Genomic DNA, 17,324 nt, shown 5'->3' on the forward strand with positions numbered 1-17,324 from the left:
GCAATGGGGACAGAATTCTCATTTTTTCCGATGAGAAAACTTTTAAAGTGGATCCAGTCTTCAACCGCTAAAATGATCGCTACATTAGCCTTAATGGTTATGTGGGATATGAGAAATATGTGTCCGTGACCAAGCACCCAGACAGCATCATGATGCTTGGAGTTGTTGGCTCAGATGGTAAAGCCATGCCTCCAGTCTTCTTCCGAGAGGGCTACAGGCTCACCTTGGAGGACTACATCAAGGTGCTCAAGACCAAGGTGGTCCCATGGATCCGGAAGGAGTATCCTGGCAAGAGGGGGTGTTTCCAGCAGGATAGGGTACCTGCACACACAGCCAAGAACACCCAGAAGTGGTTCAAGGAGAATGTGGAATTCTGGCATAAGGACTTCTGGCCCCCTCCTTCCCCGACCTGAACCCCTTGGTTTTCAACATCTGGGCGCACATTGAAAAGCAGGCTTGCAAAAAACGCCACAGCAGTATCAAAGCTCTCAAGGCCAGTATCACCAAGGCCTGGGCCCCACCTACATCAAGAACACCTGCTCCTCCTTCCGTCCCTGTGCGGTGGCTGTTATGGAAGCTAAAGGCCAAATTGTAAAAAACATATTATAGATTATAACCAAGTGAAGGTTTTTTATTAAAAATATTTCTCTGTATCTCTACTTTTAGTCCTTGTAGATTTTAATGAAGTTGGAAGTTAGAAATGAGTCAGGACTTTCCGGACACCCGGTACAAATACGAATCTATGATCGATAAATGCAGCAAATGTGACTACTTATAGGAAATTCTTGCTATTTTTCCAACTTCATTATGGAATTAATTAAAACATTTAGAAACACTTTTGATATAATGAGAAAAAGCTAAAAATACGTTGATTCCAGATTTTATACATTTGTACAAGTTTTTTGAATGTGAAGATTGATCAATATGTAGAATCTAAGCAACGTCCTTCTCGTAACTAATCCTTCACACAATGATAAATTAACTCCAGGTAGTCTAAAAATAGTATCATTTTGATTGAGGCTACATTTTAATTGTGTTATTAGATTTATGGAATTATATAAAATACTAGCAGAGTATGCTCTCAATGCAGGACTAAAAAAGTAGAATAAAACAAAATATGAATGTAGAAAATTGAGGGAAGTTGCTAGGTGGGTTTAAGAAAAATATGATATACAAGGGGCACAAGATATCTATGCAGCCACTTTGTGGTGTTCTCTTCAACAAACATGGGCATCAAGACAGATAATCTTTCATTATTTGGTATATAGCTTCTTCAATTTTCCACCAGTTGAAAAAAATAAAATCAATTACAAAGTTGCTCTACTAAATATTTGGAAAAGGGACGGATCCCTTCTTGAAATTCTTTCCGGACTTTACAACATAACAATTGTTGGAATTCTGCAACTTAGTGAGACGTACGTTCACATTGTTAAGAGGGAATTGGAGGCATCTAAAGGTCATGCAGACGAAGATCCCAGCCACGTCATGGTGTTTGTGGTGGTTATCCCTGAAGGCCAAATCATACCTCCTCATGTGTTGGCCCCAGGGTGAACATTGATGCCTACCTAGACGTACTAGAGACCAAGGGGAAACCCTGGATTGACATAGTTACCAATATGTTGTAGCAGGATCCCTGCCACACCTAGAAAGAAAGACTAAAAATGGCTCCAAGACAATTATGACGTCTTCATCTCGCACGACTTTTGCCCTCCAAATTCGCCGTATCTAAAGCCAATACATTTTTTTTTGTTTGTGTGGCGCAATTGAATGAAAAACCAATCGAAATTGAAAATGAAGGTGATTTTATTAAATTAAATAAATCCAAATCCATCAAACTTTCATAATCTGGTAGCCCTTCTATTTAGTATCACATAACGGGATTTGGGAATAACAGTGTTACTTTTTGAGAAACTTTTTTGTGCTTCTTTTTTAGTGCCATACACAAAAAATGAACGTTTCCTCATCTCTAACTAGTTTTTGTTTTAGTCATGGTAATTCAATAATTAATGAAGGTTGAGTGATAGAAATTAATTAATATTTTGATATATTAAGTCATAGGCAATTTGTTACAAACCAAAATAAACCTAAGCTCTCTATCTTACGAACAAGTCGAGAAATTGACAATTGAATGTGATTGATGAATTTCAATTCGTGCACTCCAAGCAAATGGAAGCCTCCAGGACCAACGTCTACGTCGTCACCAAGTCCGAATTGTTGGAGAGGAAGAAAGCTCTTCAATAAAGCCAAAATGGACCCGGAAGAGTTAAAAAAAACATATCATGCCTACCCTCTAAAGTCTATGTGCACCCATACAAGAGATCTCGGGGTTTGACACCAGACTATTTAGAGAGCTATCAGAAAAGCGGGTGGAAAAAGCCTTGTGAAGATGAAGGACCACTTTGGACAACAGTCATGAAAGAAACCCATCTCCTCCATTGCAAGACTCTTTTGAATGAATACATTTTTTGAATTTTTATTTTATTTTTTTACTCTGGTCCCCTACAGCCCTGATGCCAGCCCCTTCGACAACACCTTTTGGGTGCATGTCAAGGGTAAGGCCAGCAGTGTCCATCATCCAAATAACGAGGCACTCAAAGCAATATCAGACATGATTGGGACTCCATGACCGGACATGACATCCGTAGCGGATGACAGGACTTGCACCATCTGGAAGCCGTCATTGCTGCTAAGTGTGGCTACATTAATGATTAAGAGAGCTCAAACACACTTCTACATATTTATAGTATTGATTTTGTTAAAATTATATTGTTAGTTAATAAATTATATCGTGTTGAAATTTAAGAGTCAAAATGTTCAGATTTTAATGGACCACTTGGTAAAGATATTGGAAGAAGTTTCATCACTATTTATTTGAAATTTTTCCTTTTTAAATAGAAAAATATCAATTTTGAGCCCCCAAGATACACTATCTTAGGGGATCGTGTCATTTGTCTGCATATAACTTCTATTAGAATTTTTAAATAATAGTTTTTTGTTTGTTAGTTGAATTTTTAAAAGTTACTCACACTTATTTAATTTAATATCACAAATACTCCTTAGTTCTTGATTTATTATTTCTATAACATATCCTATTTGAAACTTTAATTGCAGAAATTGAAGAGATCTCAATGTTAGGTGATCAATAGTATAGAAATATGAAATATTTCTACATATAATTATTGAAAGATAATTATATCTTCCAATTTCATGGGTAGGTAAACCTTAATTAAATGCCTAGAGATGGGTGTTTTGTAAGTACACAAGGTGGGAGCCAGACAATAAAGGTAAACTATCATAATTATATTTATTTTATTATGCATTTGAAAAACAGTTTACACCAAAGATAGGCGATAATTCTTCTTTTAGTGGGTGATATTAGCACACCCACGACTGATTAAATGATGAGCCAAAGAGACAAACAGAGCACACTCATCAACCGCTTTTCCTTTTCTTATCGCTATACATAATTTTTTATTTACTCACATCCCTTCTTTACATAGAACGTATCATATTTACGACTTTAATTGAAAAAGTTGAATAGATCTTAATGTTAGTAGATCTAAATATGTGTAGCGATAACATAAAAGCAAGCTGGGATTTTTTTTGATGAAGCAGAGAATAGGTTTTTTACTTCAATAAAAACCGAAGAGGATTTTTTAAAGAGTAAAATCTAATAATAAACCACTGAAAAGGTGTCCAATCATATTTTTAATATGATTCATATTTGTTAAAAATTTTACATAAACATATTATATACAAACTCAATCAATTTGATCGTGCAGTATTTGAACTTTAAATGGAATTTTGATATCATCAATATAATCAATTGATGAACATGCTTTTAACCAACTAATTTCTTTCTTATTTTCGTGATTCTTGCAATACTCCCTTATACCCTCTTCCTTAATAATAATTTATACGTTATGGCGTCACATTATCTTTTAGGATCAGTGTTACCAAATATCCAATTTTATCAGGTTCAGTGTACCTTAAAACCGCAGCTCCTAAGGACTTTATGACTTTCTTGAATAAAAATAAATTATAGTACTTCATATCCAGGGATACGTTTATCATACTGTCGTAATATTGAAAAAAGTATCTCAGCTTTCTTTTATGGTATCACCACACATATTATATGGAAATATGGAGTATCGAGGAGAAGCATATCATATTCTATTTTTTTAAATTATAGCATAATAGCCAGCAGTTTTATTAAAACTAACTTTAAATCAACAGTACCATAGGTATCCCTCCTATCCTCTCCTCGCACTCGCTCATTTGCCCAACCCTGAGAGTTGTATTAAAGCAAAGATACCTTTTACTTCAGGAGTTGAATAACTCACACAACCTCTTAAAAGTGTGTGCTGTTTTCTTTAGACTTAGTTAAATTCAATACAAGGAAGTAAAGTAAAGAAAATAATATTCAGTATATACGGTCATCAATTAATTATAATTATAAGTAACTTATCAGAATTGAATACTCCAACATAGGTTATAGTTAACTTTGATTAAATTGGCTCTTCAAACTCCACGAGGAGTCGATTTGGACTAGAAAAAAGAAATTTAAGATTTGACTTGTACTCTTAGTGAAAGACTCGTAAGTGGACTAAAATTCGTCGTCAGATCGACAAGGTTATGATATTAATGAGACTCAAGGCTTGAAACTCACTAACTGACGTGCCCAAACACTCACGACTTGACTTGGACTCATATTTGGAGATATAATCTCTACTTTTTGAGACTTCTCTAGAGATTATATTTTAATAATTGATAGTCAACTAATGGTTGTAAAATTACTTGTGAACAGCTGAGTTTGCAACTATGCATTACGTAAAAATCTGTCTACCTTACCTAGCAGTAGGTAAAAACATCAAATGGAATATTTTAGCAAGCCGATTACATCATGGCTTAACCTTGTATTTCTTTTTACCTTCAGTGACTGCTAATAAGAAAATGAAGGCACGTAGTTCTTGTAAAATACACACGCCCGTTTTTAGCGTTCAAGTCCTGTACTAAAAGATGGCTTTGGTATAAAAACGGTATATAAAAGTGAATGAAATTTTGAAGGCGTTTAGTTAATTTTTCAACTTATCGAAAGTAATAGAAATTTAGAATTCTAAAGATTACTGAGTACAATAAGTTCTCATTTGAACAGCTTTGTCTGTTAACAAATAAATAAATTGTTTTTTTATTGTCATTTAGAAAATTAAATTAAATTAGACAAAAAGCTATATTTTCAAGTATATATTTATGCGGAAAATAATTTGCAATTATTATAATTTATGTCTAACAAATTTTATTAAGAGACAATGATGCATATTTTTTCAGTAATAAACAGTAAATTTATATATATTTTCCCTTTTCAGGGAATACTATAACGAGTGATGATTATTATATGTCAAATGGGCATGTTTAAAAAAGAAAAAGAAACCAGAAATCTACATGATACCCCGATAATTTAAAGAATATTTTGAAAGAGATCAACTACAATCACCTGCGACTACGGAGGATATGGGAGAAGGACAACAAGAAAGCCTTTGGTTAGAATTACTCAGATGTCGATTCCCAATTCTACTCTGAGTCCAACCATGACTTGGAATTATAACTCTGCAGCAAATCCTGAAAGTTAATCTCCGTCTACTATGAGACCTCACGAATATTCCATCAGGTAAACTAAATAATTGAATCTATTTAGGAAATGAAGCTCACTACTTAGGATTACAAGTATAATGACAAATGCTAAGGAGAATAAAAATTTATTATTCTGATTTCCAATTCCAAAAAAGCGGTCCAGCTCAGTAAAGCGTTAAAAGATAGTGGCGCGTCAAAGAATATATCGTCACGATTTTTTATTATTTGAATGGACTGTAGATAATTTTTTCCCCGCGAGGGTGCGTTCATGAAGCAACAGCTGAGTAGGTAAATCAATTCTAATTTTCAAAATTTAAAAAAGCAATAGCTAAAACTGAAGACTTTATCAAGAACTAATTTCTTTCAGAAAATGCGATATTCGTAGTATAATATAAATGAATAAAAACATATAATAAGTAGGTAGGCTACAAAAAAATCAAAAATAACTTAATCAAGGGCTTTAAATGGGGTCTTCTTTATCTTATGTGTATATTGAGTATGGAATTTCCTTAATACCAATATACAATTTCTGACGTCAGTAGAAGATTGATTCAAAAACGACATCTAGTAGGAATAAGGGGCAACCCTCTGACACTGAATTGTTATCCAGCTAGCAGGTTTCACTACTTTTTTTTAACGCTTTATGCTTAAGGAAATGTAATGGAGTTAAATCACATTGCAATTGAGCTTTTAAAACATTTTGGAATAGTTCTTTCCGAAGGGTTTCTTCCTTTTTGGAAGATCAAATCCACTTGTTAATAAAAAAATATATCTATCAAAAAAAAAAAAAAATTCAAGTCTAATTAGATGCTTTTGGTTTGGATCCAGCCATCAAAAAATATTCTTCTTTTGAAGACATCTGTAACATAAAAAAAAAGAATATAGATTAATCTTATCAAAAGATATGTTTTTTTATTCAAAAAAAAAAAAAATTCCAAAGACCTGGATGACTAAAAAAAAAGGTTGGTCCTATGATATGCCCCATTATTTCCATAGCTTTTGGTTTGGAGGACCCATGCCACTAATTGTCTGGATTACTTTTCCACCCTGCTTTTCCATTTCTGATATGTATTGAAATAAAATTTCTTTTTTCATGGCCTCATCTAATGCCAAATTAATGGGTGGTTTCTTTAACAAATTGCCACATTACATCTAGCTACAAACCAATTTTAATACAAACATACACTAATGGAGAATAAGTCCGGTATGAATGTCGCTCCACCACGTCAGTTACTCAGTGCATCCTTACGACAACATCTTCTTTTAATCAGAATGATTTTTGTGTATTTTATGCAATATAAATAGTAAAATTAACAATGCATTTATGGCTACTACTTACTTTATGCACTACTCGATTACTCCTAAAATTCAGAAAAGTGTCAAGCAGGATGTTAAAGGACTGCTGACTTAGCCTTGTGCCGCAGCAGTTCCCAAAATTGTCTAAAATACCACATTTGTTGAGAGAAAAAAAAAAAAGTTGAGAAGAATCGCGTCTAATCAATTAATCCGAACATGATAGCATCCACGTAGAGTCTTGTTCAGCTGTACATCTTGTCATCAATGAAGACTTACAGTATCACAGCTATGCATGCACGTAAGGGACAGTATTTCACCCTGTCAAATGGGGAGAAAAGGATCACTTGATCCTAGTCTCTTATCAAGCTAAAACAGAAGCCTCCGGTAGATAATATACTCTGGTTCTTCTTGATCATGAAAAATTCTGCATAAATCGAAGAATATTATATGGTTGACAAAAAGTCTTAATAATGTACCTAAGATCATGAAGGCCAAGTACCCACAGCATGCTTTACATCAAAGTTCAGCGCAACAAAGTATTTAACTGGATCTGTACCATCATAAAATATCCACCTTGGATCTGGCAGCAAGGTGGACAGCAAATCAGTAAGAAAAAAAAGAAGAAGAATATCTTCTTGATTCTGAGAATGTGATGCACGTCCCACCCAGTTCTTGGCCTCCTTCCTCTTTTGAATTGAACCCTTTAGACTTTTATGTCTGGGGCAATGTTGATCGGGTTTCCAATGAATTGTCTGTGGTTTCCAATATTCTGCATAAAAAGCCTTCACTTCGCTTGTCCCGATATAATTTGGATCCTACTTCAAGAGTCCCATTAAATTTCCTATATGCGATCCATTTCTCTGCAGACGTTTACAAAAATACACAAAATGCTTAAAAGTAACGACAGACCCGGAAATGTTTCTATTAATTCTCTGGCGCTTTAGATAGTCTTAAAAGGATCCAAATTTGGAGTTTGCGTGCATTTTCTATTTAAGGACATCGACATTATTGAAATCATACTTCTGAAAGGAAGAATTGGGCCATGTACCTTAGACATTCTATTTGTTGATATAAATTAGTGTTCAGACTTGGTCCAGCACCAAATTTTTCTTTTCGTTTCAATCTTAAGTGATTTTTTCTATACCGACTTTATTCGGTCTGATATATTATGAAATGACTATTTTTTTAGATCATGATCTTGTCAATCATTTTTTTCAAAAAAATCTCAAAAGTAAAGATAAATTCTAGAACAACTACTGTATAAATATAAGAGACGGGAGGACCAAAATTAATCCAATCGATCTCTGTTTAAACTTCGTATACGCCATTGTACTTGAAAAAATATATGATGTCATGTTATAAAAAATATATCTGTAAAATCGGTTTGGACCAATTTTTTTGGGACCGAACTAGACTGATTTTTTCCTTTGGACCGATGTTGTACGAAATTTTATTTATGAGACCGGTCCAGACCGAGCTTTTTTGTTGGACCAAACTCATTCTGTCCAACAAAAAATATAACAATCTCATAGGTGTCTAGGATTTCCAGACCAAAACCCTCACTGATAGAAGTTAACGAAAATTCTTCAAAGAATACAAATGTAATCAAGGCTGATTTTTTGTAGAAAAATACTTCAACTTTTCTTTTGAGTTGACGGGCCAAACATATAGCCTAAAGATGTGGAATAAAATATGTATTTAAAGTAACTATCATACGGAGGCTTGTCAAAATAGTATTACTAAATGAGCAGACAGGTATCGGTCTTCACATATAGATTTGCAGAACCTCCATTAAATAACAATTGTAAAATAGAAGAAATAATTTTTGTGGAGAAGTGATGAATTAAGAACGCTCAGACATCGTTTATTGCAGGGATTCTCAACCTTTTTTTATTGATGTACCACCTGTAAAATATTTATTTAACCCAAATACCCCCTTAACAGCACAAGTAATTTTTAGTTTCAGTGACAGGGGCGTCCACAAAATTATATTTTGGTGAGTATTAAATGTTTTGTAAAATAATTCAAAAGATTATATTTTTCGAACAAAATTTCAAAATCTATTAGCTATTCTCAAAAAATTTCAAAAATCTATTCACACAATTTAAATTTTGGATTTTTTTTTAAAAATCCATATTTATTCTCAAAAAAGTTTTTAGTAAAACAAAAATTCAAAATTCACAGTTGTTCTCAAAAATGAATTTTTTTGGATATAGATTTAAAAATCCATAGATATTCAATAAAATTTTATTAAATTTTCTTGTAAAAAAACAAAAAAAATCCTTAATTTGGCGGGCTACAGCCCCTCCAGACCACCTGTTGTGGACGCCCCTGAGTTCTGTACCGGTTGCAAAATATTTTTTCAAAATCTCAAATACATGATGTAATGCTTCCAAATACCCAAGGGGTATGAGTACCCCCATTTGAGAACCACTGCTCCTATTGGAACCCTCATTTCTGATTTAAGTTATTAATCATGGACCTATGGAAGAGGAAAGATTTTGTCTGAAAATATCATTTTTGCTGGGTGAAATTTGAAAGAGTGCTCCAAAAGCAATCAACATGTATGATTCAATTTGGTAAAAGAAAGAACTAATTTATAATATATAGAATTTTCTTCTATCCCTTGCAGATATAATTTACAGTTCCAAATCTATTATATTTAGCCAGTATGGAAGAAGAAAAAAAAACACAGATGTTTCACTTAATTCAGTCAAAATGTATCAACTTACTGAATGAAATGCCCTAATTTCATATTTGAAGTATCCTTTAAGATTGACACGTCCTTATCTTTATTATGTCACCCAAACTTTCCCAAAAAAGAAACAGGAAAACAAGGCCAGAAATAATCTGTTATTAAGCGAAATAAGTCAATCATAGCAACAGCTATTTATCACTTAAATAATACTAGACTATCATAGAATCATTAAATTTATAATTTGAGAGCTACATTTAATGACATTCAATGATTCATAATGAAATCCACATCTTTTGATAACCTCAGCCATACGGCTGTGCAAGCTTTGGCAATTTTCGTATGGATCCAGCTTTTCCATTGTACTGGTTAAGTTCTTTGAACTTACATTCCTTGGATGGATGGAGTAGCCCCATGAAGAAATTATACCTTCCAATAAGACAGTGCACCAGCCTACAAGCCCAAAAAAAGTGCTGGGTATTGGCTGCAAAATTTCCTCACTTTTGGAGCCAATTTTTTTTGGCTGCAAACAGCCTAGACAGTAACCTATGTTATTTGTATCTTTGAGGGATGGTCGAGCAATATGACTGCGTCGTGTAAGATTCGTCTCTGGAGGCCCTGAAGAAATTCAATATTCGTACAATGGCAAAACTGAGTCTTCCCATAGATCACCGGGCCCGGCGTAAGAGATTCTGGCGCCGTGTGGCCGAAGTTATCAAGAGAGGGTAAATGCCATTTAATGTAGCTTTCATTTAATTAAAAAAAATATATGATTTTATACCATCTAGTTCGTTCGTTATAAGACTTTAAAGATTTTTCTAATTTATCTGAACTACCCTCAATTATTCGACGAGGGATCAACAAAAAATTGTATTCCTGTCCTTTTGGGAAAGGTAGGAAATGAAGTTAGGATGGTGAATTAAGTGAGAAGAGTTAATCTACTAATGACAACAAAATACATTTTTTGTGTTAGTTAGGTAACACCGTGTTGAAGGAAGCAAGAGTTGATGTTGTTATAAATACTCTGGCGTTGCTTTGTGTTTACTATTAAATAGAAGATTGTCATTAATACGTTTCCACTTCTCTCTTAAGTTATCATATGAAATAGGAATGCTTTTCCTCATCCAATTCTCCTACGGACTCAGGGGCGTCCGCAAAACTATATTGAAGGGGGAGGGGAGGCTTAAAATTTGGATTTTTTTAAATTTCAAAAATCAACACCTATTCGCAAAAACCAATTTTTTTGGAAATATTTTGAAAAATTCAGAGCCGACCACGAAAAATAAAATATTGTAGGAAAAAAATTATAAAAACAAATTTCAATTATTAAAATTTTCCGAAAAAATTTCAAATAATTAATTTTTTGAGAAAAAAAGTTTAAAAAACCATAGCTATTCTTATTAAAATTATTTTTTGGGAAATTAAAAAAAAAATCCAGAGCTTTTTGTAATAAACAGACATTTATTTGGAGGAAAATGTCAATTATTCATTTTTTCGGAGAAAAATTAGAAAAATTTAATTTGGGGGAGGGTGAAAAGCCCCTCCAGCCCTCCCAGTGTGGACGCCCTAAGGACAACATATACTTTTGTAAAAAAAGAAGCAGACTCACCCAGAGTATAATCCCGCTTTTAAATTCAGTTCAACCAATATAAAAGCGGGAAAATACTTTGGGTAACTGTGCTTCTTTTTTTACAAAAATAAAAATTTGGCTTGCTGAGTTGAGACGAGGCCATACATGCTGCCACGCTGAGCGCTGCTGTGGTCGACTAAATAATATTCAATAATACTATTTTCAAAGAAACCGGGGCAAGAATTAGTCAGAGACCTTTTGATCCCGAAAAGATTTCAATACAAAAGATTATTTTTGATGTCATTTCATGTTATCTTTCATTTCCATTGTTTGAGCACGAGTTTCTCAATAAAATTTTCTAGTAATAAGCAAAATTTCGTGAATTTGAGGGGGGTACAGCTGTAAAATTATGAATATTTATTAAGATAAGAGGTAAAGATGGATTTTTGTCCTTAGATTAAATTACAAAAATAAGGAACTAGGGCCATTTAGTTGAATCTCTACTTTGATAACTCGAAGTATATACAAAAAACTTACATTTCTAAATCTATTGTGATTTAAATAATAGGATATAAATACTTAAATTTTGATTAATAATTTATAGCGTTATAATCTAGAGAGAGAGAGATAATGATTATATTTCCCTGAATAATGTCAGTTAAGGGTGTAATTACACACTACTACGTCAATTAATCTAATTTTAGAGTGAATTAACTTTGTTCCAATCAGGACAAAAGATATCCTATTGTTTGAACACATAGTTTATCCCATCTGTTTAAAATGCAACACTTTTTTAAATGGCGTACCTTTGTCCAAACAACTTATTCTAAATAATTGTATAAAGAAACTGTAGACAATAATAAGCAAAGTCAACCAAGAAATAAAAGCAATGTAACCCCAAACATGGAGCAACCCAGACCTGCAATGGAAAAAAAGAAGAAAAAAAAAAGGTCAAACTAAGAGCTATTTGGATAGTATGAACCAATATTTGATATACCGAGCCAACAGTTATTATTAACCCATTCGAACACACAAAGTATTGAAGTCCCCATCAGCGGTGTCCAGGGCTTTAAAAAAGGCAGGAGAAAGTCTATTAATTAAACGTTCAAAGTACTTCTGGCCGCCCCTGAGTCAAGACTTCCACCCCTTAGACTATTAAATCTTGGCGCACGTGGAGTACAAGGTCTGCAGGAGACGGTACAACATCATCCGCGCCCTGAAGGTTTTGGCCTCCATGAGCACCCAGTATATCCTGAATTTACAACTTCCGCCACCACCTGGAGCTCACCATCAATTCTGAGGGCAGATACATGGACTAAAACATGTTCTTTGGGTTTCAATTAATAATTAATACACTTGTTTCCTAATTTTCCCAGAATCCTGTCAGTTCGAATGAGTTAATAATAACTGTTGGCTTGGTATATCCAATATTGGTTCAAACTATCCAAATAGTTCTTAGTTTGAGCCAAAGTGAAAACATTTGTATTGTCTTGATGAAGAATTATTGGTCTCTTTTTCTGTTGTTTTTTCAAAGATATTTGGAAAACTTCCGGAGACATTTGGTCGTGTAACAATAAGAATTAAATGTTAACCGTTGCTCTTATGTCACTGAAGCTATGTGACCTGTCAAACAGAAAAAAACAGGGAACCTTTTCCTTTGATGGCTCCTCGACGAACAACTTTTGTTGAATTTGGTTTATTTTGAAAGATCTATACAGTCGATTGTTGTTTTGTTTTAAAGTCATATGCATAGGCCCATGTTTCGTCCCCTCTGTAAATATTATACACCTCTAATAACTTTTTTTTCAGCATTTCCTGGAACTAATCGACACGAGCCTTCTTTTGATTAGTCGTCAGATTACGTGGAATCTTACGTAAACAAATCTTCTTTTCTGCTAATTTTCATGAAATATTCTGTAGATACTGGTCAGAATTAATTCCAAACATGCCTCGATTCCCTGATAAGTCACATGAGGATCTTGTTTTATAAGCTCATGCACAGGATCGATGTATTCTGTCACAACAACCGATTTGGGACGGTCTTCACGACCTGTCTCTCTTGAATTTGTTATACCATTGTTTCATTGCACGGTGGTGCATGGTCGCCATAAAAGGAATCAAGTTCATCGATATTCTGTTGCCTTGATAATTTACGCAGAAATATATGAAAAATTATTGCCCATAAGTGTTCTATAGTCAATTATATTTTTTTTTCTGGAAATAATATTTCAGATCTCTATCAAATACTAAAATCACGTATAACGTTATACCAAGCTATCAACTGAAAACTATAGATGGACCTTATGAATACTACACATGGCTTGAAGCCAGAAATATAAGTTGCAACCTTCATATCTTGATCTAAAAGATCGATTATATGTATGGCGATACCATAAAAGCAAGCTGGGATACTTTTTCTGAATATTGTGATAGTATGATAGACATATCCATTGATATGAGTACTATAATTTATATTAATTTCAAAAGTGATAAAGCCTGTTGGAGCCGGGTTTTAAGGTTAACTGAACCTGGTAAAAATTGGTTATTTGAAAAAGAATTAGTGAAAAAGAATTAGATTTTTAATGTTCTTAATGAAAACATTTTTAATGGAAACCTAACGAACAAATCCCATATTTGTTTTGATCAACCAGTTAGCTTCAACTTATTTTAGGATTCGACTTTTTCAACAAGGGAGAATCGATATCCTAAAATTGCACCCGGAATATGTGAGGAATATAATTGCAGTTTTATTTAGAGGACAATAATTATAATAATTTCATTCAATAAATCGAAAACTTAAATTTTATTTGACTAAAAATAAATATTTTTAAATTAAAAGCAGTACTTATTTCATAATTTTTTAGTAATAATGTCATAGATAACAAAAAAACGATTAATGTAAATATTTATTGGAGTACTATTTAAATATTCACGAATTTTAAGGAAGTTTAAAACATAAATTTCAACACTTTACTTTTGCATTATGGTAGATAATTTTTTCTTATTTTTTGTTACTCTCTCCTTTCATTCGGCTAACATTTCCTCATCCAGATCCCGTATGAGTGCATCACAACCAAGTTCTCCCTTGATCATGCAAAAGATTGATTTACTAATAAAATAAATTTCCGTTTGTTTTCATTTTTAGTAACCGTCAACCATCAAGTAGTGTTTTGCTTAACTAAAGAGTTAATTTGGTTAATTGGTTCCATCTGATTACCCATCGCTCAAGAATTCTGGAAAACTTCAAATCGTGGACAAATTGGTCGTTCCCAAAATTTTTCATATCTTGGGATACATTTGGGTATTTTTTTTGGTAGACGAACGATAGTTTATCTCCGATAACCGCCTTATTACCTCACTTAAAAAGGTGGAGACGGGGTTCCATAGACACAGAAGTATTTTACAAAAATCTAAACCCTAGTTGGATAAAAATACGCATGAAAAACGAAGACGTTTAGGCAAAAAAGAATATAATATGCGTTCTAAAGATCTTCTCAATATGCAATCTCAAGTAGAATATATTCTGGACCAAACAAAGTTTTTAAAGTAATAAATATCTCTAAAATAATTGAACTACTCAACTTTAACTTTCGCTTTAGAACTGTCGATCAGTACTATAAAGAACATGCCTTAACTTTAACAGGGGAGCTATAAAGTTCACAGGAAATATTGCTGATTGGATTTAAAAAAAAAAAAATTTATTATAATATTAATATATGTAGATTAATATAAACACAAACTCATTCATACAATTTTTTTCCTCCCTTCCTCCAACGTAAGAAAAACGAGGGAGATAAAAAGGGTGAGTTGATGAGCGAGCCCTCATTTCTCCCTTTTAGAAAATTCCGGTTGATCGTAGCGAGACTATGTAAACAAAAGAATTGAATTCAAAACCAAGAATTGTTGTAAAGTAGAAAAACATCCGTACGGCTTCCCTAATACCTCGAATCCTTGAGCATTTGTAGAACATGAGTCTGCTTGACTCAGTTTCTAGAGATTTAGGAATAGGTGTAGGCTTCCAGAAGACCTCTTTATATTTTCTCGATACTATTCTCCAGACATCTCTGAGGTGAATAGCGTTTGTAACTTTAGATATGGAATTGGATACTTCTTCTTGTGACTGTTCAATATGTTCTTCATCATTCTTATTAATTTCGTTTCTTTCAGACAGCATATCTTGTAGATCTGAATTAGTATGTACAGCCTTAGCTCCTACATTACGACTTCCCAGATTTGTTGAGATCTCCTCAAGATTCTCGACCAAGCACTCCGGTTGATCTTCATCAGAGACAGGTTCATAGCCATCTACAGTCTTGGTACTTTCTATCCGTACCGGTAGTCCAAACTTTTTTTCAAACTCATCGAACAAAGTCCTTGTCTTCACCTAGCAAATTACTTCCTTTATGACCCAATTCATGACATTTAAAACATTACAATTTACAAATTAAATCTTCCTATTTTCTTTCAACTGGGACAATTGCTGGAATTGGCTTGTACAATATATTTTTAAACTTCAAAACCCCGGAGCAAATCTTATTATTTTTTTTCCTAAAAAATGACTTTTTCACCCCATCTCTATGCTGAAGGTATTGTGGTATGTTTTTTTATTTTCCCACTAAGCAATCCATATTTTTTCATGATTTCCTTCAGTTTCACAAGATCAACCTTGGATTAATTTTAACTGCTACTTCGATAGGTTCCTGTAGCATCATCATTCTTTTTAGTCACATCAAACTAAATGACATTCCTTGATCAATATACTGTAGATCTTATAGGTGGTTAAGCTTTAAGAGAACATTTATTGGGGGTTTCTTGGTAAGTATTATGAATCCTGCTCCACTTTTACAATCCTTAATTTGGTTGATATCATCTTCTTGAATTGCCAAATTATTAAATTGCTTTTCATAACGGAGAATGTCAGGGGAAAATTCCTTTTCGAAGAACTCCATTATCGTCTTTCCATTCAATATAAATTTTACTCCAAAACGGATTATTATGATCCGCCTCTGGATTTTACTTCTTTAAAAGACTACATTTATAGTTAAGCTGTCGTGACTCAATTTTCCTTATTGAGTATCCTTTGTCCTTTTCTTTATCCGCGTTAGTTGATACTTTGATATTTCTAGCTTCATCTAGAAATCATCTCCTATATCACTCGCACAAGTCGAATTCTTCCCAATTTGCAAATCCTGCTGCTCCTCGGTAGACCCCTCGGCCTCCATCCTTTGAGCAAAACTATCGCTTTCCTTTCGGTGTAGCCAGAAGGTCAATTACAGATCACTAAACCTCTATGATTTGTTTTTATAAAAATAAAAGAAGAGGCAAAACGTAAAACGTCACTTCTTTTTCAAACATTTTTTGGGGTCACTTCATTGACTCGTGGTGCTAATTTCTTACAACATGGCCTGCGGATCATCTTCTTCTAGGAAATGAGGTTCAGTGGAAAAGAAAAGTTTGTTTGTGGAAGAGCGCTAGAAGAAACTTAACATGGAAGAAGAAGCAATTCATCCAAGAATAATACCCTCAAACCACTTCAATACATGGGTAAAGAAGTACAGGCTGGCGAAATCCTCGATATACACCAGCAAGTCAAATAAAACGGACCTTGGATGTTTTTTCTGTAAAGAAGCAGTAGAATTTTCGTTCCAACTTTATATTTCTGTGATCGAACGAGACCTCTATTGTTGATTGTGAGAGTGTCATTAATGATAGGTTTAACATAACTCTCATGACGGTAGACTGGCGCATTGCTCTCACAATGAGAGGAGAGGATTATTTGAAAGTGGAGGCTATAGTAGCAAAGACTCTCACTTTTATTTAAAAAAGAAGGGCTCTCTCAAAAAGACCAGACAAGATCCGAAGGAGTTAAAGAAAACAGTCCGTGTCAATTCCTTCAAGTCTATGACAGGGCCATGCCAGAATTTCAGGATTTCTCAATAGATTGTTCAGAGAGCTATCGAAAAATTGGATGGAAAGAGCCTTGGAGGATAGAAAGGCCAATTTGACACCAATAATGAAAGGCACCTGCACTGTAAGTCAACCAAACACAGAGGCCCTCAAAGACACTGTCAACCAGCACTGGGATGCTATGACAGAGGACTACATCCGCAGTAGGAGACAGGCTTTCCAGTG

Source organism: Lepeophtheirus salmonis, chromosome 1 (assembly GCF_016086655.4).
Source record: "Lepeophtheirus salmonis chromosome 1, UVic_Lsal_1.4, whole genome shotgun sequence".
Classification (NCBI taxonomy): Eukaryota; Metazoa; Arthropoda; class Copepoda; order Siphonostomatoida; family Caligidae; genus Lepeophtheirus; species Lepeophtheirus salmonis.